Source organism: Nannospalax galili, unplaced genomic scaffold (genome assembly GCF_000622305.1).
Source record: "Nannospalax galili isolate Female #2095 unplaced genomic scaffold, S.galili_v1.0 scaffold54, whole genome shotgun sequence".
Taxonomy (NCBI): domain Eukaryota; kingdom Metazoa; phylum Chordata; class Mammalia; order Rodentia; family Spalacidae; genus Nannospalax; species Nannospalax galili.
In genome coordinates this window covers 6646362-6665420 of record NW_008341028.1, presented here as the reverse complement: position 1 = coordinate 6665420, position 19059 = coordinate 6646362, and the positions used below count along the sequence as shown (strand labels likewise).

General features: G+C 49.3%; 1 protein-coding gene across 13 annotated transcripts in view; it reads left to right on the top strand.

Annotated features, from left to right (window-relative positions):
* The first annotated feature begins 4110 nt into the window (after nt 1-4110).
* The window catches only part of Megf11 (multiple EGF like domains 11), a 373828-nt gene continuing 358879 nt past the window's right edge, over nt 4111-19059 (top strand). For 12 of the 13 annotated variants that reach the window (XM_008836329.3, XM_008836328.3, XM_008836330.3 and 9 more), the window contains exon 1: nt 4111-4255. The gene's annotated coding sequence lies outside the window, so the exon portion shown is untranslated. The remainder of the gene's footprint in view (nt 4256-19059) is intronic. The other variant, XM_008836334.3, reaches the window with a different exon arrangement.

Genomic DNA, 19059 nt, shown 5'->3' with positions numbered 1-19059 from the left:
TTAAAATTTTATTTATTTATTTATTTACTTATTTATTTATTTATTTATTTATTTAGTGTGTGTATGTGTGTGTGTGCCACAGCACATATTTGGAGGTCAGAAGACAACTTATGAGAGTCAGTTCTCTCCTTACACTATTGTAGAACTCACCTGCAGTAAGTATCTTTACTTACTGAGACATCTCAACAGCCCAATAAATTGTAAAGATCTTACCTATTCTTTTGATGAGGCAAGGCCCTATGCTAGGCTTTGTGATAGATCTGAAAGGGATAACACATGGAACAGCCCTACATACCCTAGTGTCAGCACAGACAGCCCCACTGCAGTGCTCTACGATGTCATGTTCTGCTTGGAGCATTCAAAAGAACCGAAGTTCCAGTCTTTCCTTCTCTTAACTAGCTCTACACAGGCTTGAGAGTCCTGGGTGGGTTCTCCCCTGGAGTTTTAAGATGGTGTCTGTAGGAGGAGGGAGAGGAGTGGTCATCCCAGCAGGATAGACAGGAAAGGGAAGGTAAGTGAAGAGCACCTCAGCAAGGGAAAGTGGCAGCATGATGGCCTTAGCCCTGGACACCCTGGTCTCTTGTTCATTTATTCCCAGGATGCAGGAGCCCTCCCAGGATGGCTACAGAGTTTTGACTTCCTCACTCTCTCCCTTGTCCAGGCAGAAAGGCACTTGCTTGTGGTCCCATAGAGGACAGATGATAGCACTAATGACTGGAATTGGGGTGTCTGATTCCAAGTCTCTAAGTTACCTCATGGTATCCCCCCATTTTCTCTTGCCCCAGGCAGAGAGTAAACTTTTAAATGTGTATTTATTTACTAGATTCAATAAAGTTAAAGGTTTGGGGCTAGAGAGATAGCTCAGCAGTTAAGAGCACTGGCTGTTTTTGCAGAGGATCCAGGTTCAGTTCCCAGCACCCACATGCCAGCTAACAACTGTGGGTAACTCCAGTTCTAGATGACCCAATGCCCTCTTCTGACCTCTATGGGTATTGCACCACATGGGTGTACTTGCAGGCAATACATACGTACACAGAAAATAAAATGATAATTTTTTTTTTTAAAATTAAAGGTTTATTTTATTCATGTGTATATGTATCAGTGTGTATATGCCACTTGTGTGCATGCCTGTGGAGGCCAGAAGAGGGTGTCAGAACCCCTGGAGCTGGAGTTAAAGGCTGTTGTGAGCCCCCATATGGGTGCCAATAATTGAACTCTGGTCTTCTGGGAAAAACGGCAAGTCCTCTTAGCTGCTGAGTCATCTCTCCAGACCCTATATTAACCTTTTGTTTTTTTGGACTGGGAATGTAGCTTAGTTGGTACAGTACTTGAAACCTAACATGCACGAATCCCTGGGTCTGATCTCTAGCACTGCATAAAACCCAGCATGGTGGTGTACACTTTTAATCCCAGCACTTGGGAGGTAGAAGCAGGAAGATTAGAAGTTCAAGGTCATCCTCAGCTACATAGAAAGCTAGAGGGCAGCCTGGAATAGCTAGGGGAGCACCTTTATACAAGCTGAGTGTAAGCTTTTATTTTTATTTTTTGGTCTTTTTGAGACAGGGTCTTCCTGTAGTCCCAGCTGGAACTCGCTATGTAGACCAGGCTGGCCTTGAACTCACGAGTGTAAGCTTTTTTTAAAAAAAATTATTTTTATTAATAAAAATTTATGTGTACGAATGTATTGCCTGTATGTATACTCACCGTGTAATGACTGCAGAGGTTAGAAGAGGGCATCTGATCCCCTAGAACTGGAGTTACAGAAAGTTGTTAGCCTCCATGTGGGTGCAAGAGTAGTCAGTGCTCTTAACTTCTGAGTCCCTGGCAGGTGAACTTTTGTCTCAGATTCTGCCCTTAGGTGAGTACTATAGTCTTAGATGTCACAACTTCCCAAATAAACTTGTAGCAGCTGGATCAGGCCTCGACCAAACTCGGGAATGCCTATGCAGGGCCTCCTTCAATCAGGCTCTCCTGGCCAGTGAATGATGGAGCATGGGTTCCAGCCTGACCCCGAGCTGACTCCCAGAGATGTTTGCTAAAAGTGTTTCTGGCTCTGTTGGGACATGTGTCCTTGGAGGCCTGCCATCTGGGCAAGGAAGGCCCAGCTTTATAGATCAATGTGACTTTTTAGAGTATGGCAGAAACCCAGGCAATCCCCAGTAATCCTCAGACACAGTTCCTGCCTAGGTGTGTGTGAGTGCAGCAGACAGAGAAAGACATGGACAGCCTGCTCCATTATTGCTCTTGAGACAGGCTGGAATAGTTTTCCAGGAGGACCCATTCACCTCCCTGAACCTGCTGGAGGGGAAGGGTGAGAATTAGAAATGAAGAGAGCTACCACACAGAGTGTTGATGAGGAAGGAAAGATATACAAAGCTTGCCTAGGATAATCTTAATTGTTGACAGTGGCCAAGTGCCACTACCCATCAGGCCAGGAACTAGGCTTTGGTACATGGTTTGGTTTATAAGGTTTATGATAGTGTTAGCACTCCCATTTTACAGAGAGGAAACTGAGGCTAGAGGCATTAAATGATTGTCTAGTGTCACAGTGAGTGCTGGAGCAGGTCTTCTAGTGCAGCAATTCTGGGACCCCCACACTATAGTGTTATAGAGTTGATGTTGCTCTCAAGGGAACATCTAATTTAGTCTCTTCATTGCCGGGGGTGTTGGGGTGTGGGAGGTGAGGGGCATTAAATGGAGTACTGAATGTCAGAGCCAGATGCTGGTCCAGAATAACTCTAAGGTTTATCTGCAGTGCTAGGGCTGGGGTGGAGTGGGGCAGGGGTAGGAGGCCTGGGGTACAGGATTTAAGGAGGCACTCACTTTCAAGGTGGCTCAAATGAAGCAGTGTTGCCCTCATTCCTCTCCATAGTCCCAGCCTCCACCAGAAGCTCTACTTTAACTGTCTAACAGAGGCCCAGGCACTACTTGTTCATTTGATTTGCTATCCCAAGGTTAGGAACTGGGGGTGTTTGTATGGAGTTTTATGGGGCCTGAAACCCCAAAGTAGACAGATTCCCTCCCTTCAGGTTGGTAGCACTGCAGTCCCAGCCCTTAGCAGACCAGAAGAATCCTGGTCTTACCAAAGCCATAGCACCAAGGGCCCATGGAAAAGGAGGCCTCTTCTCTCTTTGAACCCCAGGGGGCTGAAATGAGCAGGAGATATCCTGGTAGAAGACCCCCCCCCCCCCCAGACTGCAATGGGGACCTGTAGAGTGGCTTGTCCCAAAGCTGCTTTATTGTAAAATTCTTCCTTCTAGTGCTGGCAGCCAGCTGTCTCCAAGTGAGGGACTCCCCAGTTATGAGTTCAAGGAGATAGGGAGACACCCCACCCCTCCCACGTCGGGCTAAGCAGGGAAGCAGGAGTGAATCCCTCCTATCTTGGAGAGGTGTAGTAGGTAAAGGGGGTTCCTGCACCACTCGGAAGGTGTCCCCATCTCCTGACCTGGCCCTAAGTGCTGTAGTCTAAGGTGCTGTCATAACTGGGAGTTTTCCCCGTGCTCCAGGTGCACCTAGGCATTTTTCTGGGTCCTGGGTTGTAAGGATCGGAGCTGGCCTAAGTGAAGCTTGTGAGGCAAGTTCCTCGCTCTCGGGGCCTTCGTATTGTCATCCTACCAGGCGTGGCTCAGAGCGGCGTTTTGCATATTTTGACTTCTCATCCTTCCCTCTAGCCCAGAAGTTTCTCCAGCCCCGGTCCTCGATTTGTTAAAAGTCGGGCTTGGGATACCCACCTGGACCTTCTAGAAGGAATAGGTGCCCAAGGCACTTGGATCTCCCCGGAGGGAAGACGGGCAGAAAGGAGAAAAAGGAAACGCGAGGGATTAAAAAGAAGAGAGATAGAGAAAAGAGGGAACAGGAAGAAATGAGCAAGAGAATGAAAAAGATTGTGGGCGTAGGGAAGTCGGGAGAGAAAGAAGAAAAGCGGAAAGAGCGAGCCTGGAGAAGAGCGAGCGCGCGATCCCACGGTCTGAAAGGACCTAAGGGGGAGGAAGGGAGTGGGAGGAGGAGGGAGCGCGCAGGGAGGAGGGAAGAGAGAGGAGGAGGAGGGAGGGGCCGAGGGATGCAGGGGTGGGGGCTGGCGAGGCAGCAGCCGCCGCCGCTCCAGCCACTCGCTGGCAGGCTCACTCACTCGCGGTGCCTGCCGCCCGACTCCTGGCGGCTCGCAGCTCCAGCTCCTGCCCAGCGATCCGAAGCTGCTCTGGCTCTGAGGACCAGACCACGCAACTGGCTGGCCCTGGGCGAGCCTCGGAAGCAGGTAGATGGCTGGGTGGGGTCCGCCGGGACCGGGAGGCTCGGAGCACCCGGGAGCTGCAGGGTGCTGGACTGTGCGTTCCAGTCCCCGGGAGAGGGCTTTGCGGCGCCGCGACTAACTTTCCACCAGCTCCGTGGGTCCCCGGGCAGTCTCGGCTGGCTCCGGGCTCCAGGAGCTGAGTTTGGCGCTGGGGATTAGGTTGATGGCTGGGCTTGCGGGAGCGCCCGGGGGTCCGCATCGGATGTGGAACGCCGCGTGGGTCAGGCGCGCGCCCTCCGGCCGCAGTCAGGACGCAGCGGCCAGCGCGCCTCCACACGGTGGGGAAGATCCGGGAGTTGCGGCGCAACATGGGTGTCCCGGGGAGGGAACCCTCCAGCTGCCCACGAATTTGGGGAGTCCCAGTCCAGAGCAGCCCCGATGCAATCGTTTGAGTCTGGCACCACTTCTCCCCGCCGGGGTTGGAATGCAGAGCTGCGGGGCCGCGCGCAGGTCCCCGAAGTGCCCAAGCCCAGCGGGTGCCACGCGCAACGTGGATAGTCTTTTCTTTCTTATCCAGTCTCCCAGACTCCCTCTCAGGGAATCCCAGATACCTAACAGCCGGGCAGGTCGATCCCCTTGACACCCCTGCGACCCTCGGCGAAGACCCCAGAGCCCAAAGTTAAAAGAGAGCGAGTCACTCCCCGTGCGCTCGTGGGTGGCGGCCCCGAAGTTACCAACTTCTCTCCCGGCCGGGGGTTGTAATGGAGGTGGGGACACTGGAAGTCTTTGTGGCAGGGATTGGTTTATTCCCTTAATTTGTTAGAAAAAATGACTTAAAATAGGTAAAATCGTTCCTTGTGAGGGTCAAGGTCCGAGAGTGGAACCCGAGTCAAGAGCGCGGAGTCCCGGAGCGCGGCCTCGGCGGGGGGTGGGGGTGGGGTTCCTGGAGCCCAGTTCTCTCCTAGACCCGCCTCCCACGCTCCGGCCCGCTGTCGCCGCGTCCTGGGATCTGTCCTCGCTAGTCCGCGCCGCAAGGCCAGTCTACCTCCCCACAGGCTCGTAATACTCTGGAGAAAAACGGATCCAACAGATCCGAATCTCCCACGCTAGGTCCCTTCTGGACCAGTAGAGCAGGGCCTCTGGCGTATTGGAAGATGCTTTGGAGAGGTTTGGAGGTTCTGGGGCATCTCAGGTCGCTCTGGCAAGGGTACTTGGGCCCGGGCATCCGAACCCATCGTTCACTCTGTCGGGAAGACAGGGGTTAAAGTCCTGGCCAGGTGGCGGAGTGCTGCACAAGCCTGCCAGGGGCGCCGTTCCTCTCTCTGCATCCTGAGACTGGATTCACCCGCCAGTAAGGCTCCCCCGCTTCCCCTTTTTTGTTCGAGTGCTATCAGGAAGGGTCTCTTGAGAGGTTTAGCGCAGGTTTTGAGGCACCAAAACCAGCCGTTGCTCCACCTTCGAGGTTGGGCACAGTGCCCCAGCACACTGAAATTAACCAGCAGCCCGCCGCCCTGAGCTCCATCCTCTCTGTCCTTTGCCGGATTTCTCCGTGGTGTACAGTACATACTGGCTCTGCTATTGCTCACATATTTTTTAAGCTACTAGAAAATTGAAGTCTGCAATTGCAATTCTTGCCTTTTCCTCTCGTTTTACAGATCAGCAGACTGAGGCCCAGAGAAGCAAAAGAAAGCACTTGCTTAGAGCTTGCCAAGGTGGAAGGGAAATAATCCAGGCCTCCTGCCTGAGAGTTCAGGGCCTTTCCTGGCTCTCCACACCGACTTCATCCAGTTCTTAGCATGAGACAGGTGTTCCCCACTTAGGCCACTGCAGCATGGACAGGCTGGAGGGCCAGGGGGTGGAAGGTTAGAGACAGGACAACCATAGCATCTTCCAAGATGAGCCATACTTGGATAGTTTGCTGCATATGGAGTCTGTGCCTGCCCCATGGGCTGTGGTAAGGAGCCACAGACTTGGCTTTTCTGGGATGTGTGAGGCACAAGTGGAGGGCAAGGGGCCTGCTGTGTAGCCCTGACTGAGTAGGACAGACATTCTCAGCTGAAACCATTCCTGCAGAATCTGGAGTCTCACAGATTGTGCAGGCCTGGGCTTGAATTCTAAGCCCCAGGCAACTAAACAGTGGGCCAAGGACATCAGAGTCAGATACAAGGAGAACTGAAGTTCAGCACCTGGTCCAGAGGTTCACTATGTCTATGGAGGAGGAAGGTGAGCAGGTGGCCTTGAAGTCAGAACCCTGTGGACCCAGGGCCGAGACTAGCTAGGAAAGCTGCTTTTACATTTCTTATCGCGTGTCAGCCCAGCCCTCCACTTTCAGTCATTGCTTTGCCCCTTTCCAGCTCACTTTTGGAAAGTGAGATGATTCAGAGGATAAGGGTGCTTGTCACCAAGCTTGACAACCTGAGTTTAATTCTGGGGACCCACATAGTAGAAGGAGAGAGCTGACTTCCCTGAAGTTGTCCACTGACTTCCACATGTGCTTAGCAGCAGGTATTAGATACTCTCTAAATAAATAAATAAATAAATAAATAAAAAAATAAATAAGAATCTAGGTGATTGGTTTTTCTGGACTTTGTTCAAGTTGGGCATTTCCTGTCTTAGGGATACTTGTGCTAAGCACTGTGTGGGCCCTGGGGCCCCAGCCATGAACAGATAGGGACATTCCCAGCTCATTATGCTGGTATTCTAGGCCCTGCCCTCCACAGGCTTACAGTCTAGTCATAGGAAGGAGGTACATATACAAAGACAACCAAAAATCTGTCAAGTTACAGATGGCCCCCAGCCTCCCCTCTAGTGGCTTAAGGCTTTACAGGTGACAAGGTCTGAAACAGCTTTTAGGTTTGGAGAGTCTGTGAGCTTCCATGTTGTGCAGGTCCTGGTTGCCAAGGGTGACCTAGAACAGCTGTATTGCTGACCTTAATTGTGACACCAGAGAACTGTGCTGTAGAGTTTCTGCCAGTCAGAGTGTGGCAGGAGGGAGCTGGAGCATGCTGGTAACTGTGATCCTGCTAGGTCTCCATAGAGACTGCTGCCAGGTGATCGTATGCCTCTAAACACAGCTGTTTGGTAAGCTCTGGAGCCCCACTGCACAGATAGGTAAGTGGAGCCCCGAGTCTGTAGATTGAGGTAGCTGTGCAATTTGAGGGCCCAGATGGAATCCAGGTATCCCTGATGGCCTAGAGTTAAAATGATGCCCTTCTGGTCTGGGGTGATGGCTCAGTTGGTAAAGTGCTTGCCATGCAAGCATGAGGACTTGAGTCTCAGTCCCAGAGCCCCCATAAAAAGCTGGGCGTAGCCAGGCGCGGTGGCACATGCCTTTAATCCCAGCACTCGGGAGCAGAGGCAGGTGGATCTCTGTGAGTTCAAGGCCAGCCTGGTCTACATAGTGAGTTCCAGGACAGCTGGGGCCATAGGGAGACCCTGTCTCAAAAAGACAAAAAGACAAAAAAAAAAAAAAAAAAAAAAAAAAAAAAAAAAGAAAAAAAGAAAAAAGCTGGGCATAGTGGTGGGTGCTTGTAATTTCAGCGCTGGAGAAGCAGAGTCAGGAGGATCCCTGTGACTTGCTGGCCAGCCAGTTTAGCCTAATGGGCAAGCCCCAGGTCCCAGTGAGAGACCCTGTCTTAAAACACTAGGTGGAGCGCTTCTGAGGAAAGATGCCTGAGGTGAATCTCTGACTTCTGCATGCATATGTACATGTGCAAACACATGCACACACACAAAATAAAATAAATAAATAAATAAATAAAAATAAAACTGGAAACTGTAGATGCCTCAGTATGGGGGGGAGCTTATGGCAACACAGTTCTTGGACCCCCGCCCTCAGTTTCTGATTCAGAGGGTCTGGGGTGGGCTTGGTAATTGGCATTTCTAACCAGCCATGCTGATGCTGTGGGAACCACACTTTGGGATCCAGTGTGGGAAACAGAGGAATTTGAGTGATTTTCTGGAGACTCATTACAAGGTTGGGGGTTGGGAAAAGGCTGTGATTTATCGCCTAAATGTGGTCCCCTCCCCCCACCCCCAGGTGGCCATAGAATTAAAAGAATATTTTATCTTCATCAGCACACACACACAGAGAATATATTGCCGTGTAATTAGGGAATAAATAGGTGTTGTGCGTTGGCTGTAGACTCAGTGCCCTGTGGCTCTGCAGGGGTTTATTAGAACCCTGTTATAATTGAAAAGGTGTCAGCCAGTCCCCAAGTCCCTCATGAAATTTTCATGGCCAAAGTGGTCACTGTCCAGTAAGGAATGCTTTCTTCATTTCAAAGAAGGGCACTGGGCCGGGGATGTGGTGCCATTGGCAGAGTGCTTGCATAACTTGCATGAAGCCTTAGGTTCGAGTCCCAGCACTGTATAAACCAGATGTGGTGGTACACAACTGTAATCTCAGCACTCAGGAAGTAGGAGTGGGAGGATCAGGAGTTCAAGGTCATTCTGAAGTATGTTGCAAGTTCAAGGACAGCCTGGACTGTATGAGACCTTGTCTTAACAAGGAAGGTAGGAAGGAAGGAAGGAAGGAAGGAAAGAAGGGAGAGAGAGAGGAAGAGAGAAGGGAAGATGGGAGAGAGAGAGGAAGGGAGAGAGGGAAGGCGGAAAGAAGGAAGTCGGTGAGATTGCTTCTGCTAATGGGACTAACTCTGTTTCATTTGACAGTTACTGTCTGCAAGGTGTTCTTAGGGGACAGGGAAAAAATATGGAAGAGTAAGTACGCGCAGAGCAAGGCTGTGCGAAGTCCCAGCACAGGCTCACAGATGGGTGTGTTGGAACTGTCTGTCTGTCTTGAGTTTCTGACTTGAAGCTGAACCTCAGCAGGAGGTAGAGAGCCCCTTTCCACCTAGCTGATGGTGCACATCTACTAGCACACTTTATCCGCTGTGTGTTAATTAGGCCCCAAAGAAAAGAATCATAAAAGAGTTGTTCTCCTAAATGCTGGCATTTTTCATCTGGATTCTATTTATCGATTATTTTACAGTCGAGAAGGAACAGCAATCCATGTTTTTTTTTGTTTTTTTTTTTTTTATAGCAAATAAAGCTAGCTGCAGTAATTATGCAGGCTCAACATGTCTGTTTGGGAGCAGGAAGTTGGAATTCAGCCTGACTCTCAAACATTTGGGTGAGATCTAATTGAGAAAGACATTTCAAAGAACAAATATTTAGGAGTGCAGACTTGCACTGGTGGCCTCTCTGGGCCAGTGTGAGTATCTTTCTTGTAGCCCAGTCCTCCGAGGTGGAAGACAATTATGATGACCACTGTCAAAATGTGGGGCAGCAACTTAGGGATGAGTGGCCAGGCTTAGTGAAGGGACTGATACCTTCAAAGAAGGCAAGGAACAGGAAAATCAACTAATCAAATATAGATTGAACTTTTATTGAGTGCCCAACTTTGGGGTGGGCTCAATGAGGGTGGGGATGGGGCTCACGTTTGTCATTCATCCTCTACAACAACTCATGTAGCTATAGTGACAAGAGCCCTTGACCGGAGAGGGTAGCAAAGCTGCAAGCAACAGAAAACCTGAACTCCACTGGCTGGAACAATAAGGAACTCAGGATCTACCATAACAAGAGACCTGGGCTATTTCTGTTCCAAGGTTGTTTCTTTTAGTGATTTAACAGTATCACTGAAGATCCAGAAGCTGTTTGTCCTTCTTTGTTCTCAAGGTCACAAAATGGCTGCAGTGGTCCCGAGTGTTGCATTCTCAAAATTGTCTGCAGAGGCAGAAAAGACAGGGGAGGAAGCCTTTCCCAGCCTTGGGACAAACTTTGCCTCTTGTCTTCTTGGTTGGAATTGTGAATTGTGTGTAGTACCTAAACAAACCAGAGGCAAGGGAAAGAAGTGATCATAACTGGCCTAGAACAATTTTGACTGGGTGTTGGGTTTGAGAAAAGAACATAATTAGAGTGCGTTAGATGGGAGAAAGAAGCGTTAAGTATTGGCCAGCTGTAGTATTCAAGACCTGGGTTTGAATCCTCTCCCTACTCCTTTTAGGCTCCATGAGGTACCCATTCTGGGCATAGTATTTTACCCTTTGTGCCTCAGTTTATTTATCTGTACAATGGGATTTATTGGGAAGATTTAACCTTGGTCAAGAATTTATAATCTAGTTCAGGAAATGTGTAGATTCTACCATGTTGGCCATCAGATGATCAGAGGGCAGAACCAGAGGAGACAATATGACTGGCAGAGAAACTACTGTAGGAAGACCATGATGTCAGTGAGAGCCATAGTAGTCAGGGCAGGCTTCCTGGAGGAGGTGGCTCAGGGTGCAACCTGGGACTCCAGCACAAAAATCTACTCAGGTCACAAACTCTGTCTGCTTGATTTACTCTTACTTTTCTTTTTCAGTGGTAACATGGAATTGTCTCCACCTTCCAAATGCTTCTACTCCAGGTGTACATCATCATACTTGGTTTATTCAGTTCTGGGAATCAAATCAAGGGCTTCGTGCATGCAAGGAAAGCACTCTACCAATGGAGCCATGTCCCTAGCCCTATAGCAGCTTTGATAGGGCAAATAGGGTAGATGCTTGCCATCTAGTGTGTCAGAGGCAGCCCACAGTGGCTCCCTATTAGTGCTGGGCTCTTGGCTTTCGGTCCTAGACAGATCATTAGTCTTTGCCTCTTAGATCATATTTCAGCACCAACTGGATATTATTACTATTATTATTATTATTATTATTATTATTTGGTGCTCATGCGTGTGTGTGTGTGTGTGTGTGTATGTGTGTGTGTATGTGTGCGCACATGTGAGCTATAGGGTCTCATGTATCCCAGGCTGGCCTTAAACTCGCTATGTAGCTGAGGATGATCTTATACTTATGATCCTTGTGACTCTGCCTCCTGAGTACCAGGATTACAGGTGTGTACCACCATGCTTGGCTTCACTGTGTCTTTTTTTGAAATGGATCTGGATTTGTAGCTTGAGCTGGCCTTGAAGTCTTTCCTCTTGCTTTAGTCTTCTGATGCTGGGATGGAGGTGTACAAATGACATTATCAGTATTAGATACCTGGCTGCCATCACAAAATCTGCCTTGAGAGATGTCATCCATCTTTCAAGTATCTCTCCTTCTGGGCTCTTCATTTTTGCTGGTAACACAATATTCCCAGTGCTTGGACTCAAAATCTTGGCAACATCTTTTGATACCTCATGACCCCCCACGCTCTCCTTCCAATATTCACGCACCAAGCTTCTTTTATTTTTACTGTGTTTCTTGGGATTGGAGAGATGGTTCAGCAGTTAAGAACACTGGCTGTTCTTGCAGAAGATAGGGTTGAAATCCCAGCATCCACATGGCAGCTAATAACTGTCAATAACTCCAGTTCCAAGGGATCCAACAACCTCTTCTGTCCTCTGTGAACATTGCACGACACGGATGCATTTACCTACATGCAGGCAATACACGCATACACATAAAATTAAAATAATAAATAAAACATTTTACTGTGTTTCTTGGGTGTCATGAGAAATCTCCTTTCTCATACTGGGTGATGACACCAGCCTCTTACTCTGTCATCCTGTGGTGTAGGGTAGATGTTGGGACTTGCTTTCTAGAGCAGTCTGAGGAGTTCTGTGAAGGGGACAGCGCAGGGTCCAGTGCTGAGGTGGCTATGAGGCCCGAATTTCTGCCAGCCCATTGTGCAGCTCTGGGGATGCTGTCCAGCAGCTGGGCATTTTCTGTCTCTTCCCCATTCAAGGCATCCTTGAAAAAGGTTTGCCTGGACTTTGTACCTTGCATGTTCCCAGAGCACTCACAGGATGAAGCTCACAGACACTCAGGGTCTCCACAGTCTGCCCTATCCTGTCTCCTCATCTGCTAGGCCTCCCCTCCCCTCCCCTTCCTTGCTAGGCCTCCCCTCTCCTCTCCTCCCCTCCTTTCCCCTGCAGGCCTCTCCACTATGGCAGAAGTTCTGCCATGCTCTGGGTCCCTGTACTACTACTCTTTCCTTCCAATTCTGCCTCTGAGCTGTGTCCTCATTAGAGCTTCCCTAAGCACTGGCACCACAGAAATCTTAGTGTTGACCTCTCTGTCCCTGAACTTCTATAGCAATTATTGCCCACACCACAAATTCTGTGTTTAATAAGACGCTGCTGGTGTCATCATTCAGCATTGTTGTTGGACTGTGTTGTCTCTCTCAACTGGACCCCATCCAAGATGGGGTGGGCTGGGTCTTTCTTTGTGGCCAATGCTGTGGTCAGCAGGCACCTAGTGCTTCAGTGGAGATTTTTCCCCCCAGTGTTGGGCATTGAACCCAGGCCTTGTGCATGCTAGGCAATTCAATGGTATCTGTTTATTGAGACAGGGTCTCATGCAGTCCAGACTGGCCTCAGACTCAGTGTATAACCACGGATGACCTTGAACTCCTGATCCTTCTGATCCTCCTGCTACCACCTCCTTAGTGCTGGGATTACAGACATGGTCCACCACTGGGCCTCACAGTGGGTATTTATTGAATGCATAAACCACAGGAATATATTATTTTCTGGAAAAATTACTGTTCTTTTTCCTCAACCACAATTGAAGGGACTGAGTTTAATGAATGCTCCCATATGTGGAGCGTTACTTTAGGCAATTTTTAGGAAAGGTTTTTAAGTCATCTTGTAACAAGCCTGGTAAGGGCTCCGGAACAGAGGAGGCCAGCAGGGGGCGCTGAGGAGTGCAGGTCCCGTCCTTCATCTTTGTTCTTAAGCAGCTGGTCCAAGTTCTTAAGCCCTTGCCCCTGTTCTTTTGGTCTATGCCCTGCCGCTTTGCTGGGTTCCGGAGGCTTTGAACTAATTCTTACGGTGGACTCTGACTTTCTGGTGAACACCTTATTTTGGTGCAGAAAGGAGGGACGAGGCCTGTGGAGAACAGGCGGCAACTGAATAAAATACCCCTGAGTCTGATGGCTTCAGAGGCCAGGGGCAGGGGCTTTCCTGAGATTCTGGGAGGGGTACATGACATTTAGCATAGGAGGGTGGGTCACAGCTTTAGCAGGGCATCAGAGCTTAGTAAATACTCTCTGTGTGCATGTGTGTTCTAGCCTGTGTGTTATCCTTAGAAACAGGATCTTTAGAGTTGAGAGTGATTGTAGATAACATTTGAAGTCAACCTTTGGCCTCCACATGCATGTATACACACACACTTGCATGAACACCTTCATACAAATATGAACACATACACAAATACATAGCGCGTGTGCACACACACACATACACACACACACAGAGAAACAGGATCTTAGCAAGTTCAAGTGCCAGGTCCAAACCTAATGCCTATCTCCCCTGGCAACCTTTCATGGCCTTCCTGTGGGAGGGGCTTCATGAGATGCTTTCCAAAGACTGTTCTGGAATTGGTTCTGTGGGCCCTGTCTCTAGGAGCTACCCTGTTCCTGCCCTTGGAACCTGCCCTTCCCTTGCCTGACCTGCCTGCTTTATCACCCAAGCTTAAAATAAATACAATAAATAAAAACACCCCCAAACTTTTTCTTTCCTGCAGAGGATGAGCAATAATCTGCATATGCAAATAAATGGCATGGCAGTTCTATGAATATTAATTTGGAAAGGGAGTCTGAGGCTCTGAACTACACTCAGAGCCAGCAAGCTGGCATTTTGCAGCCCCTCAGGCGCATGCTGGTAATCAGACCTCGTGTTTTAAGGCTGCCTCCTTCCCCACTGGCCTCCCTTCTCACCTCAAGCAGTTACCAGACAGATGGAGGGGTCTCAGGTAGACAGGTCAGGGACTTGGGGGTGGTGGATGAGCCTCACCCTGGGTCTCTTTCTGATCTTGTCCTGCTCCCCTGGTGGAGAGCCAAGCCTCAGCTCCTCTCAGATCCCAGCATCAGCAGCCCCCAGGAGCAGGGCACAGTTCTGGGCAACACTATGGGGTGGATGTCAGGGAGTCCATAGGGTTTGGAGAGGGGGTACAGCCCCCAGAGCTAGCTTGTCTTGTCTTTTACAGGCAATTAGGGACACAGAGACCTGGAGAGGTGGTGACGTCCCAGAGTGACACCGTGTGAGAAAGCTTATTCATTCTTTGCTCTGAAAAGCACATTTCTTTTTGTGTGTGCAGGAGCGAGTGGGCAGGGTGGCATTTCAAGTTTGTATACTTTTGGGGAAAGACTCATTCTCTTCTTCTGAACAGACATCCAGGGACAGGTGGCCACTGAAAACCCCGTCTTGTATCCTGTTTGGAAAGGGTTCCTTTCCTCCCCCAGATTACCAAATTAGATCATCCATAGACCAGAATTAATGAGGGCCCTAGGCCGAAATGATGACAGAACAGGATAGAGAAAGGCCTAAGAGCTTCTGAGGAGCAGGTAGGGTGAAAACCTGCTGACCAGGTTGCCAGGCAGGCAGGAAGGAACTGGCAGGTATTTCTCCATCCCACTGGACAGAGAAGGTTCCACTGGGGCAAAGGGGCAGAGAGTAATCTTATAGCATATGGTACCATCAAAAACTGAGGGTCTGGAGAGAGGGCTCAGTCGTTAAGAGCACTTGCTGCTCTTGCAGAGGAACTGAGTTTGGTTCCCAGCACCCAAATGACTGCTTACATCTGCCTGTAACTCCACCTTCAGGGTTCTTGATGCCCTCTTCTGGCCTCCATGGGCACTGTATGGTGCACATACAGATATTTAGGCACACTCACAGGCATAAAATAAAAATAAATCTTAAAAAAACTTTTAAAAAAGCTGGGGCTTGGACTGAGGATGTGCTTGTTTGTAGAGTGCTTGCCAAGCATGCACAATGCCCTGGGTTCAATATCTAGTGCTTCATAAGACTGAGTAGACCAGGTATGGTGATACACAACTGTAATTCCAACCCTTGGGAAGCAGGAGGATCAGGAGTTCAAGATTATTCTAGGCTACATAGTGAGTTTGAGGCCTTCCTGTGCTACATGAGGCCCTGTTTAAAAAACAAAACAAACTTAATGTGTTTTGGGCTGGCTGTGGTGATGCATCCCTATAATCCCAGTACTCAGGAGGCTGAGGCAGGAGGATCTCAAGTTTTATTTTTTAATAAAAATTTTTTTTGAACTTTTTGAGACAGGGTCTCCCTGTAGCCCCAGCTGGCCTCAGTGCTAGTTTACTTGCTTAGTACATTTGAGAACCTAAGTTTGATCCCAAACATTATAAGCAATAGATGCGCATTCTTTCTCTTGATCTTTGCTGTTGTTTATGGGGTATAGGCTCATCTTTGTTTTTGTTTTCAAGACTAGGTCTCCCTGTAGCCCCAGCTGGCCTGGAGTTCACCATGTAGACCAGGCAAACCTCAATCTTGAAGAGATCTGCTGCCTCTGCTTCCTGAGTGCTGGGATTAAAGGTGTGTGCCCCACCACATTGGCTTGTTGTCTTTGAGGCAGGGTCTCATGGACCCCACGCTGGCTTGAACTCCTATGGTGATATAACTGGCCTTGCTCCTCCTGTTTCCGCCTCCCAGGTGTTGAGATCACAGGTTTGTATCACCATGCCTGGCTCAGCTTACCTTTGGGGCTCCTTTTACTTGTCAATGGACACTGAATAATCAGCCCTACTTAGTGCAGCTATGTGACAATTAAATGAGGTTTAAAGTTTCTGTACCATGCCCTGGCACAGAGCTGCTGTTTTGGACATCCAGATCTTTCTTATCTGGACAAATCTGCATGACTGCCCTGCATGCATATGCATGGGTGTTTGTATCTCTGTATGGGTTTCTGCTCCTGTGTGTTGCACATTTTGTGTGAACATGGGTCTATTATCCCTGTTTCTGAAGACTGTCTTCATGGTGTAACTTTGTGAGCTTCTGTCTATGGGTAGCTGTGGCTCTGAGTGTCATTATCCTCAAGTTTACACACTGAGAGAGAGAGAGAGAGAGAGAGAGAGAGAGAGAGAGAGAGAGATGCTGCAGGCAGTATGGCCAAATCTCACCAGGGTTCAAAGCTTCCTAGTGTACAGAACACTCTGGAGTCTGAGTCCCCTCTAATCCCTCTAGGGTGTCCCCAGCCTCCTCCTCCCATCCCCCCAACAGGCCTCTCTTCTCCCAGGAGTTCTTGCTGATGGCCCTCTGTCTCCTCCCTCTACCTCCCTCTAGAGGCACACCCTGTGTAAGAAAGCTGCTGTTGTAGCTAGGGCCCTGGGTCATTTGTATTCACTTTTGCATCTCATTTGCATGGTCTATACAGACTGCTTTCAGGTCTCCAGTTTTCAAGGTAAAATGTAGTTGCTTTTCTAGAAGGTCGTTATAGTAAGTCTTTTTGGTCTTTTTCTTTTATTCTTTCTGGTTCAGATTGCTCTCCCAGAATTAGGTGGCAGTGAGCAAGATAGAAACCCCAGAACCACCTGCTTTTCCCTTCGCCCCTCCAACTGCAGCAGGCCTGGCTCAGTGGGTGGAGATGCCGGGGATGGAGAGATAGCTTCATCCCCAGCCTAGCTTGGGTCTGTTATTCCAGCTCCCTGGTTTAGCTCTGCTGAGGGAAACAAGGGATGCTTCACTCCTCTGCTTATTTCTTGAGAGGTCATGGTGCTGGGCTAGCCTTGGGAAACAAAGGGGGGGGAGCATGCCCTTTCCTTTCAAAATCCTCATACATAACCAATGACCTATCTGATGTCACAGAAGGCACCCCAAAAGCTTCCTCAGGAAGGCTGCACCCCCAAACAGTGCTTTCTCCACTGCCCCATCACTGGGCTCAGTGTTCCCTCTGTGGATGTAGCTTTGAGTCCTGGCCCTGCTTCTCATAAGCTGTGTTTGTGTGTCTGGTGTAGGTGCTCATGTGTGTGCACATGGTTGATGTTGAGTGTCTTTCTCAATCACTCTCCACCTTATATTTTGGGTCTAGGTCTCTCATTGAACCTGGAGTTCACAGATTCCATTAGGCTGGCTGGCCATCAAGCTTCAGGGATCTGTCTGTCCCTGCCTGTCTGGCTTTTTAAAACATGGGTGCTGGGGATCCCAATGCAGGTCCTCATGCTTGTACAGTAAGCATTTTACTGACCAAGCCTGGTCTCAGTGAGACACCCAGTCTCAAAAGGAAAAGGGACATGGAGCAAGGGAACAGTGCCAGCCAGGCCCAGCTTCAGGAGGAAAGAGAGCTGCTGGCTTAGTTCCAAGGGATGTCCCAGTGGGCTAGTGGAGACTCATGACTCAGGCTAGTTTTGGAGCAGAGAAAGGAGGGACTTATCTGCCAGGTTTTTGGTTACCCCCTCCCCCACCCCGCAACACACCCCTATGGAACATTGGGTCCTGTCACCTGGCCCCTCTGAGACACTGGCTCCCTCCCCTGAGCAGGTGCCTCCTAGGGTACAAAGAGCATCTGATACTCTGTGGGTCTGGAGAGGGGAGCTAGTGTTGGGGTTGCTGTTGCTCCTTAGTGTGATGGAGGCTTTGTCACAGCTGGGCCTCTCCAGGAGAGGCTGGAATAGGGACAGTGTTAGGTGAGATTGTGACCTTCCATGGAGAAGGTAGCTGACAACCTCAGGGGGCAGGCGAGGCTCAGCAAACCTAGGTAGGCACAAAACTCCGAGGGTCATCCAGCCCTTGTTAATCAAGAGATGTGTCCACTTTTGGGGTCAGGTGCTAGAGATGGGTTTCACCTGCAGGTAGGAGTCACCCTCAGTTCTTGAGCAGGTACAGTGTCTGGAAAGGACTCATTCACAGGTCTGCATGGGTCTGCTCACAAAGAGTCAGATGGGAGCCATTCCCAGAAGCCCTGGCTTCATTCTTAGCTCAGTTTGGGGGTGGGGGCTGTCTAGAAAGGCTCCTTGTTCACCGTTGCCAGGAGAGTCTCACTCAGCAGAGGAAAGCTCACATCCCATGACACCCACATGTTTCAATCAGAGAGAACACTGTCCTTTCTGGTGAGTTCTGTCATGCAGTATATTGCGTCAGAGACCAGAGTGACTGGATTTGAACCCAGCTCTGCATGGAAAAGCCAGGTCCCTTGGATGAGTGACTCAACAGCAGCTCATTCAGAGGGTTTTTACTGAGTGCCTGCTGTGGGGCATTAGGGGTATAACAATGACAGTACAAGAGAGACAGAACCCCCTTCCTGTGGGTGATGTCAGACTATAAATACAGTTAGCAGAAGACAGGGTGACAAGTGATGCAGAGGCAGGAGCAGAAGGGAGTAATCAGCTGAGGGGACACTGTAGTTTTAAATGGGGAGGCCATGGACGGTTCAGTAAAAAAGGGACTGCCTAATGATGATGTCTTGGGAATGTCCCTCCCTGCCTCAGTTTCCCCTCCTATACGTGGATTGAATTATTTGTGTCTGTGTGTACACATTCATCTGTGTGTGCATGTGTACACATGTATGTGGAGGCTAGAGGTAGATGTCAGGTGTCTTCCTCAAATGCCTTATACCTATCTTTTTTGTTTGTTTTGTTTTGAGACAGGGTCTCATTATGTAGCCCTGTCTGGCCTGGAGTTCACTCTGTAGACCAGGCTGGCCCTGCACTCATAGAGATCTACCTGTCTCTGCCTCCCATGTGCTGGAGTTAAAGGCATGGGCCATCATGCCTGGCTTTTACCTATCTTTTGAAACAGCATCTCACTAAGCCTCGAGTTCATGGATTGGTGAGACTGACATGCCAGCAAGCTCCAGGGAGCCTCCTGTCTCTACCTATTCAGTGCTAGGATTACAGGCGCCCTTCACCACTTGTTTCTTTATGTGGGTGCTGGAGATATGAACTCAGGTCTCCATGCTTTCACAGCAAGCACTTTCCAGTGCTTTCCAGTCCCTACATGAGCACCCTGGTACACAGGATTGCTGGAGGGTAAAGCGAGTTAATCCATGCAGTGGGTGTGGACCTGGCCTGACACACAGCAAACACTGTCATTACCATCACCACTGCTCAGGTGG